This window comes from Ostrinia nubilalis, chromosome 21 (genome assembly GCF_963855985.1).
Source record: "Ostrinia nubilalis chromosome 21, ilOstNubi1.1, whole genome shotgun sequence".
Classification (NCBI taxonomy): Eukaryota; Metazoa; Arthropoda; class Insecta; order Lepidoptera; family Crambidae; genus Ostrinia; species Ostrinia nubilalis.
The window spans coordinates 11,409,600-11,426,330 of NC_087108.1; the positions used below are offsets into that span (position 1 = coordinate 11,409,600).

General features: G+C 34.7%; 1 protein-coding gene across 1 annotated transcript in view; it reads left to right on the forward strand.

Moving 5' to 3' along the window:
• Nucleotides 1-16,731, forward strand: part of LOC135082395 (uncharacterized) — a 211,957-nt gene that overhangs the window by 165,795 nt on the left and 29,431 nt on the right. The window lies entirely within an intron of this gene.

A 16,731-nucleotide genomic window follows, 5' to 3' on the forward strand; every position in this document is an offset into this window, starting at 1 on the left:
TACCCCTGTGAACAAGTATGAGAAGCGAGTTTACCCCTAGCTAAGCTTTAAAGTGTTCATTGCGCGGTCGCGGCACGCCACCGTGAGACCGCCGGCGGTCTCCTGCGACTCTTAAAGCCTGGTGCGTGAGCACGTAGAATTTTGTCCAATGACCCCAAACTACCCATCCTTATCGCTCGCGCATAATTATATTGCTGTCGCGACTGTACGACGGGCGCCCGCAGTGAGTGTGCGAGCGCGACAGCAACATAATTACGCGCGAGCGATAAGGATGGGTAGCTTGGGGTCATTGGACAAAATTCTACGTGCTCACGGACCAGGCTTTACAGAATCTAAGAATTTCGTGGTGGGAGTAAATTTGCCCATCGTAAAATGTACCCTGTAACCGAAGGCATACGATACATTTTACGACGGCCAAATTACCCCCACCACGCAATTTCTTTGCTAAATAAGTTTGGCGCGGCCTATACCGTACTATTATTTTGTTTATTGCTATTTTAATACTTTTCCGTGCCATCCCGTGTTACCCCTCTAGTATTTCCGTTTCTGTGCAGGGGTAATTACCCCCAGGTTAAGAACCACTCTAAGGTATTACAGAACATGAGGGTTTTCCATTAATTTGTTAAATAACTAAGTACAGTTTACTACTGCTCCAGTTCAGGCATATATATTGTAATACAATATTTTTTTAATTAAACCTTTAGTTAACTAAATGTGAAAAAAACTGAGGACTTTTGGGGAATCTCCGTCAGTATAATTGGAACAATTATTGACACCATAGCTCCTCACCTTGCATTCATTTTTAATACATGTATTGATCAAGGTTGCTTTCCTAGCTTAATGAAGTTAAGTAAAATAATTCCATTGTTCAAGCCTGGCGATAAATGAGTGGGTCACCCCTCTAATTTTCGACCGATTTCTATTCTACCAGTAGGTACCTACTAAGTAAAATTTTTAAGAAAATTATATTCTACCAACTTGTATCTCACTTTATTTTTAACAAATTATTACACAATAAGCAATTTGGTTTTACGAAAGGTAGAAGCACTACTGACGCTGGGGTAGCACTATTGAAACTCGTCTTTGATGCTTGGGAGAGTAAAAAGGACGCTGTTGGTATTTTCTGTGATCTTTCAAAAGCGTTTGATTGTGTAGACCACCAAACCTTACTAAACAAATTGCGACATTATGGTGTTTCGAATAAGTCACTTGATCTGTTGAACTCGTATCTCACAGGCAGAAAACAAAAAGTTTGTATTAACGGAACTGAGCCTTCTGGAGCACCTCTTACTATGGGTGTGCCGCAGGGATCAATATTAGGACCTTTGCTATTTCTTATTTATATTAATGACCTTCCTTACTTTGTAAAAGATCTGTGTGATATTGTGTTATTTGCTGATGACACATAGGTATCTCATTTTCAAAGTTGATAGAGGTAAAGTAAATTTTGACGATATTAATGATACACTCTTACAGGTTCTACACTGGTTCACTGTTAACAACTTATTGTTAAATGCAAATAAAACTAAGTGCATTAAATTTACCCTACCTAATGTGGGGCAGGTTTCCACCCAATTAATGGTGAAGAATGAACCATTAAATAGCATAAATTCCACAACATTCTTGGGAATCACTTTAGATGCTAAACTTCAGTGGGGTCCTCATATTGAAACTTTGTCAAAAAGGCTCAGTTCGGCTGCTTTTGCAGTGAGAAAGATAAGGCAATTATTAACTAACGTTGAAACGGCAAGGCTAGTATATTTTAGCTATTTTCACAGTATAATGTCATACGGCATATTGTTGTGGGGCTCAGCCGCGGACATTGAAACTGTGTTTGTTTTGCAGAAGAGAGCAGTGCGGGCTATTTATAACCTTGGATCCCGATTTTTGAAGATTTTTTTAAGGAAATTAACATACTGACAGTAGCTTCACAGTTCATTTATGAAAACCTTTTATATGTTCGCAAAAATATAGAGCAATTCACGAAAAAGAGCGATTTGCATAACTTTAATACAAGAAACAAAAATAAACTTGCCGTTCCAAATTTCAGACTGCATAAGATTGGTAATTCATTTATGGGGAAATGTATTAAATTATTTAATAAATTACCACAAACTGTTGTAGAACTACCTATTCATAAATTCAAAGCACATAATTAACAGTACCTTAATGAAAACGGGCTACTATAAAGTCGATGATTATTTAAAATATAAAAATGTTTCGGATGCATCACTGCCTAGCTCGCATAAATATTTATAACTATGTACTATGTATTTTGAAAACCTTTGAAAAAGAGGCTGACAATAGTGTCTGAGTTTCTTGCGCTGCTTCTTCTCAGCACTGGCCCATTTATTGTCCTGAAGCAGTGGTAGGCTTTTTTAAAGCCTACTTACAGAAATAAATGAGTTTTATGAGTTTTTTTTTTACTATATTTTTAGATTATCGTTAAAGGGCTCTTAGGAATAGAGTTACAGGCTACAGCCCTTTAAAATTTTGGTGTCCAACACTCCATCCTAGTGTAAAATAGTAGTCGGTAAGCACCTAAGTAGATGTAGAAACCTATCAGACTTTTAAATAAAAATTGGCCAAGTGCGTGTTGTGCCACGCGCAGTGTAGGGTTCCGTAGTTGTCCGTCGTTAACACAATATAAGTGTGATGTATGTTATCTGTGGTCGACGATCATATTCTGTCATACTCACAATAAAGATGTCGGAGTACAAAGTGTTTTAATTATTGAATTAATAAGTAACTATATTATATGGCGCAGTCGAGTGGTGAGAATTTAATAAGTATTAGAAAATTAAGATGGAGATGTTAAAACAGCCGCCGCCGCTGTCGTTAGTGGGCGATATTTCGCAAAACTTCAAGCGATGGGAGCAAAGGTTTTTGCTCTATTTTAAAGCATCGGGGGCTGAAGAAAGATTGGATGAACATGGTCAAAATGCTTTGCTTCTACATGTTATTGGAGACGATGCATTAGAGGTCTATAACACATTTGAGTTCAAAGTGGACAAAAACGGCGAAAAAAAGTTAAATGTTAAAACAATACTAGAGAAATTTAGAAATTATAGCCTGACCAGGAACATAAAAACCCTGGCATAGAGGCGTGTCAATTGCATTTGATAGTGCAACACTGAGTACAGTCGTACCTGTTTTAAATTAATAGGCTAACTTTAAGTAGTATTCAGGATTCAGGGTTACGGGCTAATTTGATATTTTCATAAATTAACGAAAAAATATTATTATAGGTAACCTGGTTTAAATAAATTAAATGAAACCATCAATCGAGTTAGTAGGATTTATTTTATTATTCATCAATAATCAAATTCAGAACTTCAATATTCAACTGCAATGTCTGCTCATGAACGCTTCAAACTCGGTACTTCTTTCCCAATTCCATAAAATTCAACACTTAGAAAGTGACAAAAAACTTTAAAATAGGTAGTTGAAACAAACCGCAGCTAATTTTCATAGTGGACTGTACTATACGATAAACATGTCAGTCAATTTGACAACCTTTGTCGAAAACATTATTCAATGAAAATATTGTCCGAACCCTTAGTATTTCTCTTCGACAAATACTTTAACACATTGTGAACCACTTTTCTTTCACGACTATAAAAAGATTTTAGCAATTTAATTCACAAAATCAATTGCGCACATTTAAAATAAAGTTTGTTTATACTTTGACAGCAATAGACTGACATGCAAGGTGACATGTCAATGAAGTTTTCAGTTACTGTTGCCATTAAAAGAAATTAGTACCATTAGTTTTCCGCAACATGGCGAGGGTTTTTATGTTCCAGTAGGCCTAAGATGCGCGCATCGACAATGACATGATATGATAAGACAATTTTCGATCACGTAGATAATTTTATCATTTTCCCTAACATGGGACCATCGATAGAAAAGTCTATCGACCGCTATCGCGTGATAACCCAATTGTTGCCATATTAAGAAAAATTTGCGTTATTATGTTGGCCAACCTTGAAATATTTTAGCTCATTCGTTCAATCTCGTTCATTTCTGCTATTAATTCGGCTAAAACACATATCTTAAAGCAGTGAGAACGTCATTAAAAAAAAGTTATGTCAAATTTGTTGACATTACATGACTGCTTGATTGTATTTGTGTTTTTAAAATTGTATTTTTATGTTTCCAGTCTTATTTTTAATATTTCTAAAGTACGGAAAATATCAAACGAAGAGATAACCAAGTTAAAGAAAAACAATGAAGAATTCCTAATCATACCGATAGTATTAAAGAATGAAGTCTTCAAAATTAACAGAATAACCGAAGTCCGAACTCCACTACCTATCCCATAATGCGAGGTTTACAGTAATTATTCAACGTACATGAAGCAGTCAGAAAGTTTATTGAGATTTGAGAAATAAAGTTACACTCATAAGTAGCAAAGTAAGTACCTAAAGTCTAAAATATTAGCTATACTCCGCACATCTTGATTTTCATAAGTAATAACACCTGATAAAAGGAAAAATATCTTTATTCCTACAAATAAGCTTTCACCTTCTTTCCTATATTTATTTCACATAGTTCTTTCACTGTGTAATAATATTGATGATCAACATTTTGTATGTAAACTTAAAATACAAATAGGATTAAGTAAATGTTTCTATTTATGAACTGTTTATGTAATTGTAATAATATAATTGTGTTTAAATAATATTCTTTTTTTTTTCAGACAGTGGATGAAGAAGTGTAGGATTATGAGTGATTATTTCATTCTAAAGCAGACATAAGCAAGTCTCGCTCACTGTCATGAAAATTCACAATAACAATCAGCAAAAAACTTCAAGGATACTGGCTAGGCTAACCAATTCATGAAATTCTGTTAGTGTTTGAAATTATCAATAGCTATTGTAAAACAAAAGTTTTCCAAATAAAGATTTTGTAAATAATGGTTGAATTATTTTGAAATTACACTGCTTTAATGAATTTATTGCCTGGTTGGTAGCGGCCTGCGTGATGTTGTCGCAGAGGCGGCGTTAAGCGTGGGCGATGTGGGCCACCGCCTACGGCCTCGCGGTACAAGGGGCCTCGCGACTCAAAAACGTTTAAAGCGAGAATAAAACAAAAATAAGCCGTAATGGGTGCGACTCTGGATGGGTGTGACTCTGCAAAGTATATTATTTGTTATGGATGTGATTCTGGTTTGGTGGCATCTTGCCTAATGGCAAATCGCAAAAACTTCCCGATTAATCGGGACTATACGATGTTTACAGTTGATTTTCCAGAATATCGCAAATTCTTTGATACATAACGTTTGTACTGCCGGAATTCATTCTCCTCTGGAATGTCCCCAAAATTCCATTATTTTTGCCGTATCACTTACCGTTTTCGACATATCTGCGTGTGCAAATGACCTGCGCGTATCGATACGATTAATATTATAGGGAGTCCTTCGTACTTACATATATTATGAACCTCAAGATGTATAACTCAAAAACATTTTACGAAACTATTTAATAAATAATAGATTTTTTGCAATATTGCAAATATCATAGGACTCATTGTTAGTACTGCTAAAGTTCATCACCCCTTCAGGAAACCCCCAAAATTTCATTATTTTTGCCGTATCTCTTACAGTTTTCGAGATATTTGCATTTGCAACCAATTGTGTGTGTATATGTTACGGTCAATGTGATAAATTGAAAATTATTAATAATAACCGGTTATTATGAATAATTCAAATCGGGTTTTAAAAATTTATTTTGTATGAAAATTAAAAAAATTAAAATGATGATATCAAATTTCTGACTTCACCATACCATTTTTATGACCATGTTAACATGGGCTAGTGTCGGCTCATATACCCATTTCCCTAACACCCTGTATATATATATAATATATGCATGTACATTGAAAATGTTTGATTTTATTTTTATAAATACGAAAAAAACGTTAATAATCAATTTTGTAGACATTCCAATTTTTCACAAAAAAGTTTCAATACATTTTTCATTTCAGACAATAGTTTTTTGTGATGGGCCGACTATGGTCTTTGCCGACTAACCGACTAGCCGACTAATCGGTTTTCAAATTGCCGATTAGTCGGCCGACTAATCGGCAATGCCGATCATTCTAATACCTACTTGTCCGAAGAATAATATCTAGATTTTCTCAAAGAAATATGAATATCCAGATTTCTAAAGAGATAAATATAACTTCTTGAGAAATGAGATTTCTATAATATGAGAAAAAATAAAAAGCAACATTACAATCACCTAACAGTACCTAAGGTAGATGTCATAATTTTCGACGGCGGAGGTGACAATATGATCGCCTCCTGCTGGGCTAGGATGCGCGCCGTGATATTATTCTTACTTACCTATCGATATCAAAATGTATGGGAAAAATGGCCCACTGATTTCTCTCCACCCTCCACGGTGATGATCAGCGAGCTGGGGGCGTGGGGGTACCCCGCCTGAATAGCACGGACTACCACCACCGTCGGATAGGCAGGGCTCGCCATACAGGTGGGCAATTGGCGGGACGGACTGTGATAGTTGATGGCTTTGTCCGGATTCCCATAGTTCTTCACACTATTCCTCATCCTTCCGATGAGAGGAGCCCCACATAATCTACTACTTTCCCACGGGATAGGTATGCAATTCCATGCATTTTTTCCCCAAAATAAAAGTGTCATAATAATTTTATATGGACATTGGACAAATTACATAAACTTTACACGTTTTTGATGATTTTCTGGTAATTTTAACTAATCTTAACTTTGTATGAATTTAGACTGATTACCAAAATTTTAAATCAGGTGAAACCACTTTTTAATGTTTTTTGCAGTTAAAAGTGGTTTAAATAAACGCCCTTGTTCTACCTCATAATTATCTTGGTGATTATCAGTTTATTTCATTCGGCAAAATACGCCGATTATAATCGGCATATTTTGCCGAACAGTCGTCACTAGTCGGCCGACTACAAATGATGCCGAATAGTCGGCTTTCCCGACTAGTCGGCGACTAGTCGGCCCATCTCTATTTTTTAGTTATAACAAAAACAATGCTTTTTTCAATTGTTTAAACAATTTGCGAATGGCCGATAGTCTACACAAACTAATGGCCACGATTCCACCACGAAACAAACCTACTGTCAAAATTTTAAATCGATTGCTTCATTTCCCTATTAGTAATCGTTCGCCAAAATTTGAATCCGAACATCCATCCATCCATACACACACACACACACATACATACATTTTTCTAAAAATAGCATATAATCATTTTAGTGACCCTAAAACGCGAAGATATCACAAAATTTTCACTTCCGACTTTTGGGGTGAAAACAATAACTTCCCCTTATCGGGAAGTTAAAAATATAAATCAATTTTGTTGTGAAATATGTTTTCTTAGTCTGGCAACATTTGCCGCCGACCAGAGTGGAATGGGGAATCCCCGGTTTATTTGTTTACTTTCTTTACTAGGAAGTCAACCAATCAAATCAAAGTACGCCATAGAACAGGGCCTCGCGAAATCTGTCTTGCCCACATCAAATTTAGTTGTTGCCCCGCCACTGTGTTGTCGGTCCACCTTGTGGGTGGACGTGCCACGCTGCGTATTCCAGTACCCGGCCACCACTCCAGAACCTTGCTGCCCCATCGGGCAACATGGAAAGCATTACAGCAGTGGACGTCCTATGGCTGAGATGATGATGAATGAATTTATTATAATGGAATAAATTGTACAAGATTATCATCCTGTCACATTAAAGCCCTTAAAAAAGTCCAAACGGAGGAATTAGATTTATAGTAATGTGGAATGTATGTATGGTATCACCGTCAAGTTATAAAATTAGTAAAATTCATTTATTCTCATTGTTATTATAGCAATTTTTTATTGATTACATATCCCACCCAATGCTAATTTCTGACAATGTCCTTGCCACTGTTTGAAAATAATGTAGACATAAGAAGCTCGGTCACCACATTCCGCCCCATTTTCAATAATTTTTACAAGATTATGTACAGATGACAGTAGGTACTTAAATCAAGCTAAACACTATGGGGTATCTCACGTCATTTGCAACTTAATATTTGTCTGATGTACTGTTGTTGACTGCCTACCTAAGTAGGTAAGTAAGTAATGGTTATTTTACAAGGTAGGTAATGTAATAATTAAATGTGGGTGGGACTGTGGGAGCACTTAGATTTTGCAGTTAATGATTATAAACTGTCGCAAGATTCGCCTCACATCCATTGCAATAATTACAAAATGCTGCTTCTGATAAACTCTTGAACTAAAACTCAATCTCCACCTAGAAGTAAAAGTATCACAAAGGTGCTAGATTCCTTTCTTTGAATTTTTCTAGCCTCAAATTAATCGTAAAATGTCATTTACCATTGTAAATGATAAATAAATAGAGTTAAAGTAGCTTGCAAAAAAGTTAATCTCCTATCGTCTTGCTATCGTGGGCAAGGATCGAGGACGATAAAAACACCACATCCTATCCTATCGTGATGTCAAAATATGATATCGTCAGTTGCAGGTTCACTTGGGGTAACTGACAAAATACGGTTTTTGAGTTAAATATACAGTTTTTCTTAGTTTTTTCTGCTCTTTCGAATGGTATACGTAAAAAAATTCTAGCTTTAAAAAAATTACAATTACACGGACATTTTCAGGTGTGAACTTTTCAGATTTCCTTCACAATTTTGGTGTAACTGACATTGTACTAATTTTACCAGGTTAAATTGGTGTATCTGTAATAACGTAAAAAATTTGCTAGAAAACTTTGCAATTACACTGATTTGCTAAGGTTTATAACATGAAATAAAATAGAAATTTAGAAAGTTTTAAGACATATTACATTATTATTATACCAGCAGTATCAGTTAAAGAAGTTAAAGTTAGCTCAACAAAAAAAAATATTGAAATTGAGCAAACTATCCAGCCAACTAGGCGTCACTGCGCGTTGCTAACATTAACCTGTTGTTACTCTGTTACTTTTACTGTTGTAGTACTTATGACCTTAATTCAACATTGCTATAAAGAGGTGGGAAATTAAATCCATTTTGTTTTCAGTTTAAGTTGCCCCGTAGAGCTAAATACGGTATTGGTAAGTCAAAGCTTAAAAAAATATTCAAATTAATTAGTTTCACAGTAATACTTTAGTAATTTCAATATTTCTGTCTTAAAAAAATTAAACAAACATATTTTCTTGATTTTCGTGGCTTTTTTAACATTTTTTAATGAATAAAATAAAAGTTACTTCTAATAAAATTTAAAAAAAAATAAAGAAACGACAAAATGTTATTTTTTTCATGAATTCTCTTATTTTTTAATACTTTTACATAATTATACAGCAACTAAGTAACCAAATCCCAGAAAATCATCAAATTGTTTTAACTTTGGGCAGTACTTACATCAATTTGACCTATGTTTTTTCCAAAAGTTTGGTCTAAAATTAGTGTAACTGTCAAAAGTACAAAAATACATTGGTGTAACTGCAATTTATTTCCTTAACTAAGACATATTAGATAATTCTTTTCATTTAATCTAAAACCGCGTACAATTCTAAGCATTTCTGTAAAAACAGATCCAAAAAAGGTTAAATAGGAAAAAAGTTATGTCCGATTTAAGACGAAAAAAAACTTTAAACGGCTCTACTGAAAAACTGTATTTTGTCAGTTACCCCAAGTGAACCTGCAACTGACGATATAGTTAGCGCTTCATGTTAGGGCTTGCCAGGTTTATCACAAAAAAAAAAACAAATCTTTCACTATCACATTTTGACAGATGACATGATAATTTTCGGGGTGCCATGTTAGCGCCGGTAGATAAAACGATATAGTGACGTCAAAATCGATATAACGCCGCGATAGCAGTTTATCACGGCGCGCATCTTAGCCCTGCTGGTCAGGCTATACTGCTCGCCAGCAAAAAATGAGACGATGCAAAGGCACTTATTTTTCACCAGAGAGAAGAAAGAAGGCGAATCTTTTGGTGAATTTGTGACAGCTTTGAAAACATTAAGTTCGGATTGTAATTTTGACAAATTAAAAGACAGCTTAATAAAAAGTCAGATAATTAGAGGCATTGGAGATTGCAAACTACAGGAAGCATTACTTCAGGATCCGGACCTAGACCTGCCCAAATGTATCAGAATTTGCAAAGCGGCAGAATTAGCCACAGAAAATGTAAAAAAAATTACCACTGAGATGCAGGTAAATAATATAAGCAGAACAACACATAAAAATGAAAATCGAAACTTGGAAAAACCACAAGATTTTCGTGATAGGAATCATAATTTGCCAGAAACTCGGGACAGTCGTCAAGCAGTAAGGAAGCAGTGCATGAGGTGCGGATACTACCATGGTTTTAAATGCCCTGCATTTGGCTACCGGTGCAAGAAATGTAACCGTTATGGACACTATGCCAAAATGTGCAGGACCCCCTCTCAGGTACATGCTGTAAATCAGGATCAGGATAGTGATGACTCGGACATAGTAACTAGGTATGGTTCAAGACGATATTAATAATTCTATAAACAGACAGTTGTATGAGTCTTTACAGATTAACAATATAATTGTTGATGTTAAACTAGACACAGGTAGTGACTGCGATGTTTTACCATTACATATATTAAAAAAATTGTCACTGGAACATAAAATGTCAAAAAATGGTCTAAGGCTCTGTAATTATGATGGATCTAATATTAATTGTGTGGGAAAAGTATGGCTAAAATGTCAACTAATAAATGGAAAAAATACACAAATATTGTTTCAGGTGGTTGATAGCAAAGAAAAATCTCCAGCAGTCTTAGGTCATAAAACAATATTTTCGCTGAAACTACTGAAACGTAAGTATTTGAACCAGATCACTTTGGGCAAAAATAGTGACTATGAACAATTGATTAAAGAAAATTTTGATCTCTTTGATGAAAAATTAGGTTTATTAAAAGATGTAGAGTATGAGATAAAATTAAAAGATAATTATCAAGCTAAAGTTGAGCCTTGTAGAGGTGTACCCATGGCATTACATGAGTCACTTAAACGAGAATTGGATAAGATGGAAAAACTAAATGTAATGAAGAATGTTCACTAATTTTGTTTTTTAGCTTTCTGTATTCTCTGTTAAAAATAAAAAATACACGTGAAAGAATTATTTCGATACGTCAATTAGTTTCCAAGATATTGAATTTTAAAAGTGCGGGCGGCGGCCGGCCCGCCATTTTATGCGCGTGACGTCATATTACAACGACTGGCTCATATTTGTATGGGTGGAATCTTGCAAACTGAATTAAGACCCACTTCCAGGCAACCGATTAAGCTGAAATTTCGCAAACACATGTGATTTGGATGACCATGCAATATTATGATGACATGGAGCTGATCTGATGATGGAGCTGGAAGGTGGCCATAGGAACTCTATAATAAAACGACTTAAATGCATCGAGTTTGGGCTCGTTCGTTTTGTATTGATGAGTATTTTAATTCTATATAGTAATCGGGGTCTAATGATGGAGCTGGAAGGTAATTCGCAATAAAACGACACAATCGCATCAAGTTTGGGTTTGGTTCAATTTTAATTTCTGGGATGGGTCTGGGTGTTAATATGTATAATAAGTTTGTATTTACAAAAAAAAAAATATTTAAGTATGTTTATATCCGTTTTCTAGTGAGCGGACGCTGTGAATGTACGTCACACGGGGTCACGTGACCGTCGGCGGGACTCAATATTTAAGCGAACTTTGAATGCCTATAAAATCATAACTACTGGGTATTTTTGAATGAAATAAAAACTAATGTATTTGTAAATGTAAAAGCTTAACTGTAACATAGGTTTCAAGTGATTTTGCATACCTAGTAACATTCTCAATTCAAAAAATTTCCGAACCTACAGATTTTGTCAGCAATATAGTAATTGTAAAAAAACCTGATGGCAAGCTGAGGGTATGCCTTGACCCAAGTAATCTTAATAATTGTATTAGAAGAGAGCATTTTAAACTACCAACTTTTGATGAAGTATCAGCCAAAATGTCTGGCGCTACAGTGTTCAGTAAGTTAGATGCCTCAACTGCGTTTTATTTAATTAAATTGAGTGAGAATAGTTCAAAACTATGCACATTTGCGTCTCCTTTTGGTAGATACTGCTTTTTAAGACTGCCTTATGGATTGGCCTCAGCGCCCGAAATTTTTCATAGACAATATAGTCAGATATTTGAACAGGTAGCTGGTTGTGAAGCTTTCATTGATGATCTAATAATATATGGAAAAACTAAGGCTGAACATGACAAAAGACTGTTGGAGGTGTTAAAAATTGCAAAGCAAAATGGTATTAAATTTAATTTTAAAAAATGTGAATTTGGTGTTTCAGAAATCACATATTTGGGGCATATATTATCAAAACATGGCATCAAACCGGACCCAAGAAAGGTACAGGCAATACTAAACCTAGAGCAACCAAAGAATGTAGCAGACTTACAACGGGCAATAGGTATGATTACATATGTCTCTAAATTTATCCCTTCACTGTCAGAAGTTTGTCATCCATTAAGAAAATTAATTAGAAAAGGTGTAGATTTTAATTGGAATAAGGAACAAGATGATTCATTTAAACAGTTGAAAGAGATATTAAGTTCAGAACCGGTATTGCAATTTTATGATCCTAATAAACCTTGTAAGCTGTCAGTGGATGCTTCAAAAAACTCGTTAGGAGCAGTGTTACTGCAAAATGATCTTCCTGTTGCATACGCCTCTAAAGCAATGACAACCACACAACAAATGTACGCACAAATTGAGAAAGAGATGCTAGCTATAGTCTATGGTTGCTTGAGGTTTCATCAATATATTTACGGTAAAACTACAGAAGTTGAGTCAGATCACAAACCACTTGAAATAATATTTAAAAAACCATTGTGTGATGTACCATTGAGGTTACAAAGAATGCGGTTACAATTACAAAAATACGATCTAGTAGTGAAGTACAAAGCAGGCAAAGAACTGTTGCTAGCAGATTCTTTATCACGCAATTTTAATAATTCTAAAGATGATGATACGGTTCTAGATGATCTGGTAGAGCCACATGTTAGCATGATTAGATGTAATTTAAAAATTCCATCATCCAAATATAAATTAATACAAACAGAAACTGCAAAGGACAAAGAATTGATTGAATTAACAAAATGTATAAAAAATGGGTGGCCTAATATAAAAAATATACCAGATAATTTAAAACCATATTATACATTTAAAGGAGAACTCTTTATATATGATGATTTAATGAAGCAGATAAATAATCAAGATGTAAGTCATGATCATGATACATCAGGCCTCAAGTTGCCAGAAAACAGTATTGAATTATCACCTAAAAATAGTTATACTGAAGTGTATAGATCTAGAGTTGGTAGAAGTATTAAGAAACCTAGATATTTATCAGATTATATTACTGATTAGTTTTTATTTAAGAAAGTTGTTTACTTTAAGTTTCATTAAGAATAAAGGGGATGTGATGTATGTTATCTGTGGTCGACGATCATCTGTCATACTCACAATAAAGATGTCGGAGTACAAAGTGTTTTAATTATTGAATTAATAAGTAACTATATTATATTTCAGAAGCAAGCAATTACTTCATCTAAAGTCTCTTTTAATATTTTATTCTAAGGAATTTTTACTAGCTAATAAATTTTATAATACATGAGTTAAACTTAAACTAACTGATTTATCTTTAAGTAACCGTTATAGTTTTCCTTGAAAGTTCATGAAAAGCAGTATTATTACGAATTTTTCCAGATTTTTCAAGCCAACAGTTTAGTTTTTAGTGGGGGGGACGCCCTACTCGAAGAAAAATTACTTAGCTCTCTAGTGCCAATAGTTTCCGAGCAAAATCTCGGACAGACAGACAGATATTATTATCGAAACTATAAAGGTTCCATGTCAGGACTACGGAACCCTAAAAATCTGGTTGTATCTTCGATGTCACAAACTGAGGCATTTCTATTAGTAGTAGGTTAATGGACAACACGCATAAGTTGTAATATTAAGTTAAATTATGACTTCATTTAAAGTTTAGATCACACACATTACACTAGTTTTTATTTCACCTCAATCCATCCAGTATTACCGAAGATAGAGCCTCGAGAAGTTTACGGACTTTTTAAAATTTTCAAAAATTTCCAATATTCGCGCGTGACGTCACAACATGATTTTGCAGCCCCCGCACGTTAACCCATTTACCACTTTTTGTCTTTTTCCAACTAAAATGAAATTTTACCTAACGGACAACTGTTGTTAGTTGTCATCGTTCAATCACATTTCAAACTAGGCGCTATAAAAGTAACCATTATTATGCCACCTATTGCCAATTTTGTGCACTATGAAGCCATTTTTACATTTATGCACTTAAATATACATTTTCTGGAAAAATAACCAAGTTTGTGTCTCTGTGCTCAATAACGAGTAAATAGTCCAGTTGTTTGTTAATTTTACTTGGAAGTTTTCCGGAATTTTTGAAAATTGGTGAATAAATAGATTTCGCTATGTTCTTTCCGAATTTTGTGACCTCGTTTATAGCCGCGCGCGCGCCCGCCTTATTAAAAAAAATCTGCCTTAAAAAAGGTTTTTGACAACTACTTTTTTCATTTTATAATTTTTGGGACATAGACAAGCTAAGAAGCTTTGATAAATGTGATAAATTTCATGTAATGTAAGTTAAATAGATTTAGAGTTGTGAAACAGTCAAATTAATGTACCTGCTAAATTGCGAGTTCTTTTTCTTTGATCATGGCAGGACACGCTGCCGGGTGTCCTAAATATGCTGAAGTATAAAAAAATTCGCGTTGCTGAAGTATACATTTTTTTTTGTCTTGTTTGATTCTACATTACATAATTGTATCCTACTATTATTATAAATGCGAAAGTTTGGATGTCTGGAAGTTTAAAATAAAGTAAAGTAATGTTTATTTCTCACCAACATAACAGATAATATTATGATAACAAACAATCAGGAAATACAAAAAGTAAGAATGTTGGTGGGTTGATACCTGAACTAGGAAGATTCCTGTGTCTCAGGTTTGTTACTCTTTCACGCAAAAAGTACTCAACCTGTTTTGAGACAAATAAATACTTTCTATTCTATTCTATTCAACAGATTTTGTTGAGACTGTACAGTATTATTGTTTGTAACCCAGATTAACATACAGGGTGTCCCGTAATGTAACGTCAAGCCGGAACTGAGTGTTGAGGCAAGTTGTGCTGGTTATCAGAAAAATATAAAAAAAAATCTATGTGGCATATTTTAAAAATAATAGGCATTTAAAAAAAAACTAAAAATTCTACTCCAGGTGACGGTCCTTTTGCTCGTGTTGCCACAAATCTTCACTTTTTCCAAATTTTTTTTTGTTATGTAACCCTGAATAATGCTTCTCTAAATTGTTATCAAAATTACAAAACCAGCTGCTCCAGCTTGGATGAAAAAAATACATTATTCCCAAAAAAAATTTCAAAATAAAAATTTTGCCTAGTTTAAACTGACTGTACTGAAAAAAAAAATGTACTACGCGAGTGTGGCAAGTGACGTCATAATTTGGCGCATTTAGTAAGGATTCCAAAATGGTATAACACTTGGTAAATTTTTGCTATAATTGTCGACAATTTTTGTTTTTTTGGAAATAGTCCCGTTTTTAACTTTATCTACCTTGGTTAAAAATTATTATTCTAATGTGCCCAAAATTCAAGTTTCTGTGACTGACTACCGTACAGCCAGTCACAGAAACTTTTGTCACCATGACAGTAATTAGTAGTTGACATACTGTGACAAAAGTCACCCGTGCGCGCGCGCCTTTACTACCTGCTCTGCCTGCACTTGTACTTGGTAACAGGGATAATAAGGATATGAAGTTTCGCTTATGGATACGGTTACGGATATTAAAATAATATTATACCGGTTTCGGTTACGGTCACGGATATGAAATCATTTCAGATTATCCGAAAGTCTCGGATAATTTCGGTTACGGAATTATTAGAATTTCAAAAATGTAGGTATAATACAAATAGCAAGAAGCTGCGTGAGCGTGACCCACATAGCTACTTTATGTACCAACTAAGACGACACCTATGTATGATAAAGGTAAAACAGGCTGGCATATTAGATGGTGCCAGCGAATGCCAGACAAGTTGGTAACAAATATGTATTAAGATTTAAGGTACAATTCCAAGACGGGCCGCAGACCGCAAACTGCAACCGCAAACTGCAAAACTATGAAATCGGCAGCGCGGCATTGCAGCTGCGGCGTGTATACTGCAGATTTCATAGAGTTTTGCAGTTTGGCCTTTATCCGAAACTATCCGTAACTTTTTAATCAGTTTCGGTTACGGTTATGGACATTTTTTTATTTCGGATATCCGATAGTTTCGGTTACGGTTACGTATATCCATAACATCCCTGCTTGGTAAGATGGCCCTCTCAGTCCCGCTCATACCTTTTAAAATGGCTTCTCCACCTCACTTAAGCCAGAAACTTGAATTTTGGGCACATTAGAATAATATTTTTAACCAAGGTAGATAAAGTTAAAAACGGGATTATTTCCAATAAACAAAAATTGTCGACAATTACAGCAAGATTTTACAAAGTGTTATACCATTTTGGAATCCTTACTAAATGCGCCAAATTATGACGTCACTTGCCACACTCGCGTAGTACAATTTTTTTTCAGTACAATCAGTTTAAACTAGGCAAAATTTTTATTTTGATATTTTTT